The sequence below is a fragment of the Protopterus annectens genome, chromosome 2.part1 (genome assembly GCF_019279795.1).
Source record: "Protopterus annectens isolate FY-2018-M chromosome 2.part1, PAN1.0, whole genome shotgun sequence".
Taxonomy (NCBI): Eukaryota; Metazoa; Chordata; order Ceratodontiformes; family Protopteridae; genus Protopterus; species Protopterus annectens.
In genome coordinates, this window is record NC_056729.1 from 626,042,290 (window position 1) to 626,057,842 (window position 15,553).

Here is a 15,553-nt window from a genome sequence, read left to right on the forward strand (position 1 = left end):
GAGTTTCTGTTGGCATTTCTAAACTTATTTTTAAGTGAACCCTCACAGCACAAGTTAAACAATGCTAGAGTAGAGATGGAAGTATTGAATCCTGGCAGGCTTTTTTCAGACACTTTCACTTATTTTTTCCTGGGCTTAAACCAGGATATGATAAAACAATGTAAATGCATTCATTTTCAGTTTTGTAATCTAATAAGTATTGTACTGGGTATTTTATCAATATCCAAGGCATTACTTTTCAAAGCATTAATTACTATTAAGCTTGTGCAATGGTGAAATAGGTTGGATCTGTGTGTTGCTCGTGCAATAGTGAAATAGGATGTATCTGTCTGTTGCTTGTGCAATGGTGAAATAGGTTGTCTATGTGTGTTGCACCACCGATAACCTCATGCTTACTGCAGTTCATCTTTAAAAATGACATGAATTGTATGTTTTCTTTCTGTGGAAATAATTACTCACTTATGTATTGCTTTCAGGTGTCTAAGCTAAGATAAGATGTTAGCTGTGCTGTGCATACCTCTCAACTATCCAAAATATTACAGAATGTCTCTAAGTTTTCACACACAAACACGACTTTAACTCTATACTGCCACATACTTCATACATAACTGACATACAACCATCAGAGTTTATCTATGTGATCCACTTCCAGCACTATAGTATTTTTATCCTTTCTCTATCATCCTCCAAATAGTTTCAGGAATACACCTTTGTTCCCTTGTAAACTGTATCCATACCTATCCTACAGTGTTGTGTTGCATTTCCTTCAGAAGAAAAAAGCAGTTTATAGTAAATACAGAAGAATTAATGTACCAAATGTCATTCTTTTGCTCAAGAGCAATTGTGTGTGTGTGTGTGTGTGTGTGTGTGTGTGTGTGTGTGTGTGTGTGTGTGAGTGCATGTGTGTTTGTGTGTGTGTGCATGCATCTTTTCTTATGAGAATAAATGGGATCATAGCATAAATAATTTAAGGGGACCAATGCATGGAATAAAGCATTTAGGAGCTGCCTCTGTCCATTAGTAGTATGGGTGGCAGCCCTAGGGTAAATTTTTTGTTTCTCGTGCATAAATCCAAATTACACTTGAAAATGGACAAGGATGAACTTTGTTTTATGTGGATGGGGAGTCTGTTCCAGAGCAGCAGTATCCTCTGTGAGACATACCTGTCCCTCCAAACTGCCCTGTTGATGTTGCAGAAGAGGTTTATATCCATAGACCAAGTATTTCTGATGCCATTTGACTTACTGATGTGTAGTAAATCTATCAGTATTGGGTAGGAGGATGCCTTGTGTGCCAGACACAGGTCACCTCTTAACTGTCCGTAGGATACAGACTATAGTGACAGGGCATTGAGTTGATCCATGTACGGCATGTTGCTTAGGCCTTGTATCCATTTAGTAAGGTATCTCTGTATGTGTTCCAGCTGTTGCATCTCTGGGAATATACATGCCAAAGGGGCACAGTGACTGGTCTAATGAGGACTGAGTAAAGGGGACAATCTGGACACAATCTCTTTGTTTTAACCAGTGCAGTATAAGATATCTTTCTTACAACAATGAATACGTGTTGGGCAAAAGTTAGGTCACTGTCCACATAAGTTCACAAATCCTAAACAACTGAGTTAACTGTTAGAGGCATATTATTAATGTGGTAGTCTCCTGGGAGAGATGACTTCCTAAGGGATACAATTATGCATCTTTTGGCATTCAGTTTCAGTCCATGGTTTTGGCACCAGTTAATGTGCATAGGCTATATGTGGATTTTTGACTGGAATTACAAATGATAAACACTGGTTCTGTTTTAATTCATGTCAAATAAGCTACTGTTGTTTAATCAATGTTCCTCAAATTATTAAATTTGCTCTGACTGCATTTATCCACTGAAACAAATAAATCTTATGGCATAATGTTTAATTAACTGTGTTTAAGGTATACCATTTATATTACTTCAGGAAACTGGCAAACAATATCAACAATTTCATTTTTATTAACTTGGTACAAAGAGCATCTCTGAATACATACAAAATATCCTCTTTTAAATACCTTTTGGATAGTAACACCAAGGATACGCTGAACTACTTGAGGAACTCCAGCAACATCCTGAAGCAATGCAAGTACTTTCATTTGTACCATAGAAACCACAGTCTCTTCTTAAACTTTCTGTCCCTCCACAGGAAAAATCTGCAACAGATTAAGAGAAACAACTGATTTCACATATAGCCAGTCAAATGGCCATTCATTCATTCTCTGATTACCCACAAAATTCAGTTCATGGTGACATTGCTAAAAACAAGATCCATATTTTTTTCTGAAACTAAAGACATAATAAAGTACTAATTAAAATGGATGCGCTGATGAAAAAAAAATTATTCTCATGTGGTTAACTCTGGAAAGGCTGACAGTACCACACAAAAATTAGAAATTTCAAAACTCCCTGGCAGCTATGTCTAACCTACTTTAAAGAGCTCCACCTTTATACTTTGTAAAGGCATCAGAATTTCACAGTTTCAGTCTCGTAGTTTTGTTCATTTTGGATTCAACCTAATGAACATAATTCTTTATGTAAAGTACAGTACAATGTATATATAATACTTTCACAAATGTACGCACCATTGCCATCTTACCAAAATGTACGCACCATTGCCATCTTACCAAATGGAATGGTTGCTTATTCATCGTCTGCTATGAGTACCTGTGCGTACTTATGCTGCAGCTGCCTATGTGAGTTCCTGTGTGCACTTATGCTGCAGCTGCCTATGTGAGTTCCTGTGCGTACATATGCTGCAGCTGCCTATGAACAGAACTTAAATACTAGGTGGTTCAGCTCAAGACATGGTGTCATTGCAAGCTTAGAGATGTTAACACAGAAGAGACTTTTCAGCAGCTTTTGCCATTCCAGCATTTGAGGGGTATGATGTATAAAACTATGCAAAGAGCATGGATCATGCTGGCTTCACTACAGCATTATGTGAGCTGATACCTAGGAGAAAGAGGCTTAATATTTATAGCGCAGGGCAATAATGTATTTTGTATGTACCTGATAATAAGATTCCAACATTAGTAAATCACACCACACATTTTACTTACTCATGCACAAAATGGCTGCCTGCTTCTAGCGTGCTTAACATAATTACGAAAGAGAGAGGCGCCATTTTATGTAAACATAAATTTAGCAGATTAGGCAGCAACAACTTAGTATATAATGCTAACATTGGTAGTGTAATGTGAAAATGCTTGAAGTATTTGTTCATGCTATAATATGTCTGAATTAATTATGTAGCTCTCCTCCATCGTGGTGTATGGTGGGCCTTCATCCAATTTAGATTTAGATACCGAACCTCCACATAGATAATGCCAGAACCCATGCATGCCTCATGCAATGCCCCCAGCCTCCACTGGAGATCAACTCTACAGTGTGCCTGAGTGCATGCCCCAAAATGTTACTTACGTCTCAATTGTGTAGTATTTGTCAGAAAATATTGAATTTTCACTCACAATGGCAGCATAACAACCAGCTGTTTTAAGTCAGTATTGCCCTCAGTTTAGTGTTCCCTTCAGTGACACTTTATCCATGCATTGTCAACTCATGCCACTTATCCACCACAATGTGATGACATCAGTAAATCCAATACTTTGGTGTTAGCTAATTCTGAGGCTATCCAAGAACATGTAGAAGTAGTTAATGGTGTTATATCAGTTTACACAGAGAATCTGCCATAGACTAAACAGATCAAATGCAAGAAGACTCCTGTCATAAGTACCTCACAGGGTGCAATAAAAGTTTTATGTGCTTATAGGAAAGTTCTCAACAGTAAAATCAAGAAATGGATATTGTAAGTTGTTGGGATACACTTTGCAGGAAAATAGGGGCTGTAAACATTAAATATGACATAAATGACACAGTACTACACATTCCAGAATGGGTTGTACACCTGTGAGGTGTGAGCACAGTACATGGCAGGGTGCAGAACAGGTGCACAGCAATACTGTATGCATGGGTGCAGTGGTATCCAGGGGAAGGGGCATCACCTAGAGACATAGCACATGCATCACACACATGTAAACTGTTGTTAGCATGGATTGACTATAGCTGAACTGCATGCTGTTCTGTACCATATGTTTTGTATGTTGACAGATGGGTAATAGGAGGACTGAGTGTACTATCATTGTGCAACCTCACCTGTATGTGTGTATGTGTGTGTGTGTGTGTGTGTGTGTGTGTGTGTGTGTGTGTGTGTGTGTGTGTGTGTGTGTGTGTGTGCATCTTGGTGGTTAGTTAGTTTGTCTGTAGGGTCACTCTGGTGAAGTGGAGGGAGGTTGATGCATGTAGGATGTGGGTGTGCATGTGTGTGTGTTTGTGTGGGTGGCCATGTATGCACATGTGAGGTTGTAGGGTGTTCATGCAGCTGTACCTTCCTTTGGGATCATGCAGTACATGGACATGGACTGCCACATTACACTCCAGAAATACCTGTCATGTGGGTATTCACAGGACAGCTGATAGTATAATATGGCCATAGCATGAAACAGGCATCAAGAGGGAAGGTAGACACCAGGTACACCCTTAATATCGCATTCAGCAGGGAGGTCACCTACAACCCACATATGCAGCACTACAGATGCATTGGGCAAGTACTAGTCAACACCAGGGAGTGTCTCCATATATTACAGTTGTCACATGGTAGGCTGAATGAGCAGCATCAACAACAAAAGTGAATCAGGAACACCACAGCAAAACAACAGAACCAGTACCAGTATCAGCCACGTTTATTAGCTAGTTCTCTCTCTAGCACCTCGGCCACAGTAAGCCTTCAAGGAGTAAAGTATCAGAAACAAAAAACAATATATATAATCACATTAATTAACCAATAAAATAATTATACAATTAATTAATAAAATTCATGAAAACCCATTGGTTTAAATAACACTTCTCCAACAACATTCTGTATTCAAACCTCTGGGTAATAAAGTACCATATTTCAAGATAAAAACAGTTTCCTTTTTTAAAAGTAGTTTAACCACAATAGAAATATCAGATTCAAAAATAGCTACCTGTTGTAAAATAGTGGCTTTTAAACTATCACTGTTGCCACTATGATGTTCATAAAAATGTTGAGCTAAAGGGCTCTCTATTTTATTATTTCTTATATCTCTTAAATGTTCAAGAAGCCTCACCTTAAACATTCTTTTGGTTTGCCCAATATAAAACTTGTTACATCCACATTTGATAGCATAAATTACCCTACTAGTTCTGCAATTATATGTCCCATCTGAACAAAACTTTATATTATTAATATTAGAAAAAACTCTATGTATATATGGACAGCCATTACATTTGCCACATGGGAATGTACCTAAACTAGACAATTGATATAATATTTTAGTTCCTGGTCTCGAAAATTTTGTATGTACTAACATATCTTTAATACTTCTGCCCTTTTTATAAGAAAAAATACATTTTTTTGCCATTAAGTTCTTTAATTCTTCAAAATTATATAAAAATTCCCAAAAATGTAATATACTTAATTTGATCTTATTACTACAGGCATTATAAGTAGAAACTACAAATAAATTGTCTTCCGAATTAATTTTTCTATTTGCAATCTGCCTATTTCTATTTTTGTAAATATACTGTGTATCAAATCTCAATTTTATAACCCGTTGAATATCAGCATCCAATAATCTGACATCATATTTTCTTCTCATAAACATATTTTTAGTTGATTGAATTTCTTTAAGAAACATATCATCATTACTCCATAACCATGAAATTCTTAACAATTCACCATATGGCAAGGCTTGAATAGTATGTGCAGGATGACAGCTATTAGCTTTCAACAAATCATGAGGCACCCCAAATTTCCTATATATACTAGTTAATACGGGTTGGCCATCTATACCTTGTAACTTAATATCTAAAAAGTTAACTGTCTGTCCATATTGTAACCCATCAAAGAAAATATTAAATCTATTCTTCTGAATTTCATGTACAAAATTCTGTATATAATCATTACCCTCTTCACATAAAAATATATGATCATCAATGTATCTGTAATACAACTTTACATATTTTTGTACAAATACATTATTATAGATGCATTCTTTTTCAACTAGGCCCATAAAAATATTCGCATGCATCGGTGCAAAAGGAGCACCCATTGCTGTCCCTTGTTTCTGATGAAAAATCAAGTTATCAAAACAAAAATAGTTGTTTTCTAAGCAAAATTGAACAAGATCGAGTATATAATGTGTGAAAGGCAGATCTCCCATGCTTTTAAACAGTGCTTCTAAGCCAAATTTGTGTTGGATATTAGTATAAAGACTCTTAACGTCTAATGTGATCCGATACATATTTCTATTCCAAGTGACCAATTTTATTTTTTCCAGAAAATCAAAAGAATCTTTAATATAAGAAGGAAGACGAACTGCTTCCTTCAGTAATACCCGATGTAACACAACTCCAAGATTATGTAAAAAATATTTTCTGGCTGACACAATTGGTCTACCTGGAGGTCTCTCACAATTCTTGTGAATTTTAGGAAGACAGTAAAAATAAGCAGGACCTGTGTCTGTTAAACTGAGTTTTTTGTTAACATCAGTATCAGTCCAGTAACCTAGACATAAGCCTTTCTGAATTAAACTAATATATTTTTCTTTCGCTTGTTCTATTACGTCCCCTTGGACTATACCATAAACAGATTCATCACCTAATAAATCCCAACACATATGTAAGTATTGTGTATGGTGCATAATTACTGTTTTATTGCCTTTGTCAGAAGGCTTAATAATTAAATCTAATTGTTTAGAAAATTTCATTAATTCTAACCATTCTACTTTGGACAGGTTATAATCAACTTCTTTTGCATCAAAGTTCTTTAACACATAGTCCATTTCAAATTCTAACATAGCATGGAATTTCCTAATACCATCATGACAGAAGGGAGGCATATATTTGCTATCTACACTAATGTCCGAGGTATCTATGCACCTCTGTTCACAAATCTCACTAACACAAGAGACAAAAGAATCATTAGTGTCTGAATCCAAACAATCCACACTATTCTCATTAATGCTAATATTTGCAATATTGTCATTACACAAAAGAAAATTAAAATAATGCCATAGATGTAACTTTCTAATGAATCTATATAAATCCATTTTACATTCATGTATTTTAGGTAATACAATCGGCAAAAACTTTAAGCCACAATTCAAAACAGACAACAAGTTTTCAGAGACATGACAGCCAGATAGATTAACCACGCTGTTAGTTAATAAACCGTAATCAGTACCATTTAGTTCTTTTGTTGTCTCTCCACTGTCGTTGAGGCCCATTTCTCTGGTAATCTTGTTCACCGAAGCCTCTTTTCCGTTGTTGGCCATAATTGCCTGCATTCCGAAACTGTTCAGGAAAAAAATGACGATTAACCGGCGAAGGCAATTCCAGATAGTCATTAGCCTCCATATCATGAGTCAATCTATCTGATAGTTGATTGGGTGTAACCACACTAGAAGTGCTGGCAAGTCTATGTCCATTTTCATTCATGTGATTGGATGGTTGAACCGAAGAACGTGAGCGTTGGTTGGCTCGATACAAATACACATTCCCTTTCTCAAAATCCCTCAGGTCTCTTTGGATTTTATACATCTTTTGGTCTATAATTTTCTTTTCCAATGCATTAACTTTATCTTGAATGTCTCTAAGGCCGGAATCCAATCTGCCTCTATCTAGCACAGTCGCTAGATTATTGCAAACTGCGTTAATGTCTTTTTTTTAGATTCACTAATTTAATATTGTCTCTTTCTACTAGAATCTTAATCCATTCTCTCAAACATTGATGCGCTGCACATTTCCATCTAGTTTGAAATGTCTTGTCAACTTGGCAAGCCAAATTGAAGGGCTCCGACGGAAATTTAACTGCCCTAAGCCCTCTGGGAATGATATCCAGATCCAGATATCTGGATAAACTATTAGCATTATAGTAAGTTGCTGTTTCCTTATTCATAAGGTTAGTGAGTTTGGAAATAGAAGTTTTAACTTCTGTAGGGAAATCCATGGAGCGCTTACCAATATTCGCAAAGGGGTTGCTCAAATGCTTGTTGCGTGTCTCAGCGAGGAAACGCTCCCATGCTGGAGTATCCACCACATTTTCAGTACCTGATGTCCTTTCTGGTCGATCATAATTCCGATCTGAATTAGTATTAAAGAACCCATAAAGTGTTCGTTGAGAGGAACCACCACTGTCCTCTCTAAAAATCCGTGGTACATTTAATGCAGGATCACTGGCCATTGAAAACAAATAAGCAGCAACAACAAAAGTGAATCAGGAACACCACAGCAAAACAACAGAACCAGTACCAGTATCAGCCACGTTTATTAGCTACTTCTCTCTCTAGCACCTTGGCCACAGTAAGCCTTCAAGGAGTAAAGTATCAGAAACAAAAAACAATATATATAATCACATTAATTAACCAATAAAATAATTATACAATTAATTAATAAAATTCATGAAAACCCATTGGTTTAAATAACACTTCTCCAACAACATTCTGTATTCAAACCTCTGGGTAATAAAGTACCATATTTCAAGATAAAAACAGTTTCCTTTTTTAAAAGTAGTTTAACCACAATAGAAATATCAGATTCAAAAATAGCTACCTGTTGTAAAATAGTGGCTTTTAAACTGCTGAATGAGCAGCATATCTGGCATGTACTGAGCATTACATACACATGCCACACCAGTGTGTGATATTATGGATAGGACATAGTAGCCCACACATATATGAGCCATGCTCATGATGTCCAGACATACAGAGGGTGCATACCGAATGAGAGCAATGAGGCCATGTAAAACCACTACACACAGGTCAGGCAGGAAATGTAGGAACAGTTCTTGTGGTGTGACCACTTGTGTAGGCATTTAGAGGACTGATATGTTAAAGAGTGATATCAATGTGTGTATGTTAACAAGTGTGATGCAGGATGGGATACCACATGGACATATACATGGGACTGTCTGTAAAGCCATGGACAGGTAGGTATTATGGATGTGTGTGTGTGTGTGTGTGTGTGTGTGTGTGTGTGTGTGTGTGTGTGTGTGTGTGTGTGTGTGTGTGTGTGTGTGTGTGTGTGTATGTGTGTGTGTTTACTGTTAGGCAATGCTGTACAGGTTTTAAAGTGTGTTTATTGTTTTTCCCCATAGGTGGCGAGGTCACTCCTGCCATGCAATCTGATGCTGGTGTCCATACAGACACCAAAGATGATGATAGTACTGTTGAGGTACAGGTGGGGCTGTCAGGGGCCGACACTGCGCCAACATTTGACATCCCCCTTTTAGCCACTCCACCCCTGCACACAGTTTTAGTGCCTATACATACCCCATCACTAGTGGCCATAGTGGAGGGACAGCTGTCGTCTGGTGGCAGTGCACAGGAAAGTGTGGTAACCATGCCTACTGTGTGCAGTCGCAGCAGGCATAGCCAGATGACTGGCAGGGCACCACATAGGCAGATATCCCAGGGTGCTCGTGGTAGGGCCGCTAGACATCATGCTCCTGGCAAAAGTGACATAGCTGGTACCAGCAGGCGCATGTTTCAGGCTGTCATGGCAGTGCAGGCACATATGGAATGTTACACCAGACAGGGCCTGAGGCTGCAGAGGGCTGCTCTCGCTTCTGTAAGTGACAACCTCCGTGAACTGTCTGTTGCCATCTGTGCTTATACCGAGCTCATGGATAGATGGCATGGTGAGATGATGGCTCTCATCAGCCGTGGTGTGTCCATGCTTCAACGTGTGGTGGGGATGTGGCGATGGCCGCGGGGATGTGGGCCAGCAACACAAACAGCTGGCAGTCAACATGGATGTGCTAGGACAACAAGGGGCTCTCATAGTGGCAGTAGCAGCCTCAGCAGTGTGGGGATGTGCTGTCCACATGACACCACAGCAGGCCACATGCATGTGGTCTTGGTCAGTCCCAGGAGAGACCTAGTACCAGTGGACATTTGTCATCAGCAGGTGAGAGTAGCACATCGAGGCCTGTATCTGGACGTGCCTATGGAACCCCTGGCAGGCACAGTCAATGTGTCCATGGCAGGACATAGTGAACTGCACACCCTGCCAGGTATGGTCTGCAGCTCTCCTTAAACACCTGTGTAGAGCAGTCACATGGCAGAGCTGTGTGCATGCATACCCACACACTATGCAAACACACCTAAGGCAATCCCATACCTACACACACCACATCACCAAGCCCAGATCACCACAGTACACCCCTCACCCACACGCATGGTGTCAAATGTATGGTCCACCCTCAGCCTCTGGAAAACCAACATCACACCCTGTGCATATGATAATACCTGTGCCACATCCCTGTCATCCATACCATCAATGCAGGGACAGGCTGATATGGTTCTGATGCACATGGTGACTGTACTACAGTTATACATATCAACCTGGAAACATCAAAAATCTGGACAAGGCCCATGAAAAATAGGTACAAATCTGTATGCTGATTAACATCTAATTTGCATACATACTTATGTAACCCCACCCCCAATGGAATTGTGGGATACCAACTTTCAAATGCAAACTGAAGAACAGACAACCAAAATAAAACACCAGAGTCCCCCTGCAGCCATTCCAATGTCCCATTACCTGGCTATTTCACCCCATTTACCATAAACACTAATGCGTGCATACTGCTTTATGTCTACAATGATTATTTGGATTTTATTTTTACATTTTGTAGCACATCAATGCACAAACTAACAGACGTCAGATAAACAAAGCAATACTGTCTCACAATGAAAATAGACTTGGCATTAAAACTTCTCTGCCCTTGAAACTCACATTCATTGAAACATCATTGAAACCCCCCATCACATCCAGAGAAAATGCATCTGGCCAGTAATGGATAAAGATTACTTTTGGGCTGTTTTCAAATCATTGGACCCTTGCACACAAAACAAGAAACATACACATGTTATTTTCTTTGATACACCTTCCTGACTTTATTAAATTATATTCCTTGTATAAAACAGCACACTTGTTAGACAGAGCACATTTTAAATTTATTTTTTGAATGAACATTTTTCCAGTAGGATATACTGTAGGCAATGAAAGAAAATGCACGAACCAATAATTACAAAACTGCCCAATTCAGAACATTTCCATTATAAAAGTCTACTTCCACAATCCAAACCCAAACTATAAACAGAATGACAGCAGTGTAAGCCATAGGCATCTTGCACAGCTTCTCACACTTATTTTCAGCTTCAGTTTGCTTTTTTTTTGGGGGGGGGCAAAAGGTTAAAAACCAGGGACACATTTTAAATATTGCTTGTATAATTTTGGAAAGTTGCTAGAATAAAATGTGCTACCACCATGCATGTCACTGGCAAGTCTTAAACCCAGAACCCTATACACTACAGTCAATTCACTATACCACTATGCTAAACCAGAAGTTTAAAAAAATAGGAAGACTGAAACTTAATGGCTATCTTTTAGTGAATTCAGTTTTCACTTCTCACCATAGCTCTCATAGGCTCATAGGTTCTTAGGTTCATACTAGGCTATCTGCCCTAGGGCATTTATAAGCCTAGCCAGAGTGTGTTTGGCTTTCACCACCCATTTTAAATTAATTTTGCTATGCCTTTTTTTGAGGTTAGTATACTGTGCCTCTGTCTAACAGTGACACAGAAGTGATAGCCGGGGTAAACCTACAATCTCCCATCCACTCATCAAGATTCCTCTTGAAGAGAGTCAATGTGGGACTCTGCCTAACCTGGACTGGGATTTTATTCCAGAGTGAAGGGAGCCTCTGGGTTATGAATCTGTCCCTCCAGCATGTCCTATTTATTTCAGTGCTGAGGTTCAAGTCTCGAGCACGTAGCTCGATGGGATTTGGATTTTCTGAGGTGCAGCATGTCCATTAATTCCGGGTTGGACATGGCTTTATACGTCAGGCACAGATCGCCTCTGAGCAGGCGGTATGCCACTGAGTAGAGCTGGAGTTTCTTTAACCGGGCAGCATATGGCATTTGCTTGAGCCCTTTGATCCTCTTGGTGAGGTACTTTTGGGGTCTTTCCAGTTGCTGCAGGTGTCTGGTAAGGTACATCCCAAAAGGGACATTGTACTCAATTATGGGCCTGATGAGGGATGAGTAAAGAGGCATGATGACCTCCCCTGATCTAGATGTGAATCCCTTCATGATTAGGTGGGCTATATAAAATGTTTTTCTAACCACTTTGGCTACGTGGTTGTCAAATGAGAGATTGCTATCAACTTGGGTCCCCAGGTCCCTAGTGACTTCTTCTGTACTTAATGGATTACCACCTATGTGGTAATTTGTGGGCACTTTGTTTTTGCCAAAGGAGATGACTATACACTTTTTGGCGTTTAGCTTGAGGCCATGGCTCTGGCACCAGTTGTCTGTTTCTATGAGGCCCTTTTGGAGGATGCTTGTGTCAGCTGGAGAGTTGATTATGGCGCCCAGTTTGCAGTCATCTGTGAACTTGGTCAGCCACAGTCCTTCTGTGTTGGCCTGTACTGCCGAGAAATATATACCGAACAAGAGAGGTCCCAGGACTGAGCCTTGTGGGACGCCACTTGTAACTGGTTTGGAGTCTGACATAGCTCCAGCAATTCTAACCATGTGGGTTCTGTCCTTGAGCCAGTTTGCAACCCATCTAGTGATATAGGGGTTTATATTTAAGCTGGTGAGCTTATCTATAATGCCCAAGTGGGGTATTGTATCGAAGGCTTTTGCGAGGTCCAGGTAGGCTGTGTGGACCACCTTCCCCTCGTCAATGGCCTTGGTGACTGTTTAAAGAAATCTATTAGGTTTAAGAGGCAGGATCTGCCCTTAACAAAGCCAAACTGGGTAGGATCCAGTGACTGTATGTCCCCAATATCTTTATTTATGAGGTCCATGATGATCCTTTCCATAGCTTTGCAGACCAAGCTAGTCAGGCTTATGGGGCGATAGTTTCCAGGATCCATTGAGACACCACCTTTGTGGAGAGGGAACACTGTTGCTGTACGCCACTCTTTGGGTACATATCCTGTAGTAAGGCTTAGACTGAACAGTAGTTTTATGTTTGGGTTTAGCTCTTCTTGGAGTTCATGTAGGACGCAGCCTGGGACACCATCTGGTCCCATTGATGCTGTGTTTTTTGCTTTGGAGAGGGCGGCTCTTACCTGAGCATCTGAGATGTCAGGGGGGCTGCACTCTGCTGGGATAGATATTTGCCCTTTTGGTGGGGAGAGGGGGGAGAAGTTTGCACTGAACCTGTCAGCTAGGATGTTGGCAATGTCTGTGGGCTCAGTGTATTTTTTGTCATTTTGGACTAATTCTGAGCATATCTGGGAATTCCCACCCAGGTTCCTAACATAACTAAAGAAAGCCTTGTGATTATCCTTAGTGTTCTGTGCAATTTTTCTCTCAAAGCTGGCCTTAGACGTTTTTATGAGTGCCCATAGTTTTTTGCTAATACTGATCAGAGATGCCTTCCCCTTTTGGGATTTTGCTCTATCATGTAGTAGCTTCCTCCTTCTATTGTATAGTTTGTTTATGGCTGGGGTCCACCAGACAGGACGTCTGCCTTTGGAGGATTGGGTCTTGGTTTTATTTGGGATTGCATGATCCATGCATTTCTGAAGGTGTTCATAGAATGCGTTTATAAAGGATTCCGCGGTCTGGGCCGTATTTTCCACAGGCCCGGGGGTTTTGAAGGATTTCGCCTCGGTTTTGAGGCGTGTGAAATTTGCTTTAGAGAAGCTTTTCACTGTGGTTTTCTGGGCAGGGGTTGGGGTCGGGATGTGAATATCCAGTGAGATTAGTTTATTGTCTGATCTTACCAGTAAGGGATACACTTCTGGTCTGGAGCATAGTGTCCCCATGTTGGTGATGATCAGGTCCAGTATATTTTCCCCTCTTGTGGGAGTGGTAACAAGTTGTTCCATAGCATTTGAGTTTATAAATTCTAGGAACCTTTGGGCTAGGGTGTTGGAGCTAGAGTAATGCTCCCAGTCTATGTTTGGGTAGTTGAAGTCGCCCAATATAATGGTGTTTGGAGAGACCTTCATATTTTCCACTATTCTCAGGAAGGCCAAGTGGGGTTCCTGTGTTTGGGAGGGTGGTCTGTAGCAGGCTATAAACTGGAAGGCAGTTTTACCCACAGTTAGTTGCACATAGATAGTCTCTGATGCTTCGTGCTGTGCCACCAACCTGGAGGTGTGGGTATCTTTGACGAATATTGATACTCCCCCTCCTTTTGTGGTTCGGTCCAAGTTTTGGGGCCGAAAAGCATGGTATGAGGTATAACCTGGTAGTGCTGGGGTGCTCTCGGGAGCCTTGAACCAGGTTTCTGTTACTGCACAGATATCGATGTTCTCCATGCTAAGGAGAGTTTCGAGTGCGTGCATCTTGAAGTTTAGACTTCTGGCGTTGAGTAGCATTACTCTTAGTTTCTTATCCCTTGTGATACCTATGGAGGTGGGTTTGTCTTTTGAGCCTTGCCTAAAAAAGGCAGTATGGGGGTAGCAAGAGCCTTTGCCAATATCCGAAAGCCCAGGAGTGACAGGTGCAAGCCGTCCCTAGCGAAACATCGTGGCTTGTCGAGCATGTCATCCCAGGCTGACAGGCATGGGATCCTCTTTGAATGACACCAACACTTAAGCCAATTGTTGAAATTGATCATCTTGTCTTCATATTGTGGCATCATTCTTGGTGAGGGTAAGATGCTACTCAAGGTCAGGGTCATACCGGCCTGGGCTACATGCTCAGAGAGATCCTCTATGTCTCTTTTCATGTAGTCCAGGGAGGTACGTCTCAGGTCATTCACACCAGCATGGACAATGACTGAGTCATATTTGTACTTGCCTTGGAGTGACCTGAGTGCTTGTGTTATGTGGCGGATCCTAGCTCCTGACAGGCAGCTCACCGTGACCTTCTCCTTGTTCAGCCTGGTGAGCGGGACGTCAGTGTGCCTGACGATAGAGTCACCTATTACAAGTGTATCTGGTGTGTTGTTTAGCCTTAAGGGCTGTGACTGTTTGGCACACCGGCTTTGTGAGCTATGTGTTGCACGTGTTTTGTTTTGGGGTAGCGGTTGCTTGGGTGTCTGCTTTGGAGGTCTCTGCTGCTTAGGCAGATATTTATTTAGAGCCTCCGAGTATGTTTTTTTTGTGTTTATGTGTTTGGTTTGTTGTCGTGGTAGGTCTATGTGAGACTGGAATTGTAGTGAGTGCGGTTTCCTTCTCCTCCTGACTGGTTATGCCAGTACTGAGTTGAGAGAGCTTAGCCTCCAGTTTGACTATATGGTTGCATCTCTCACATGTGTTGGAATTTGTTGAGAGGAGGAGAGGGTTGTCTGTGTACATGAGGCAGTTGTAACATTGCCTCAGGATTCCCAGATTCACCAGCTGGACCGGAGAGGAGATTGACCACTGACCTTTGGACATGCTAGAATAGTATTGGGAATTCCTTTATAATTGAAAAAAAGGACCAATGGGGAACAAGGTACTCAAGGGGAGTTTGTGAGGGTGTAGTGC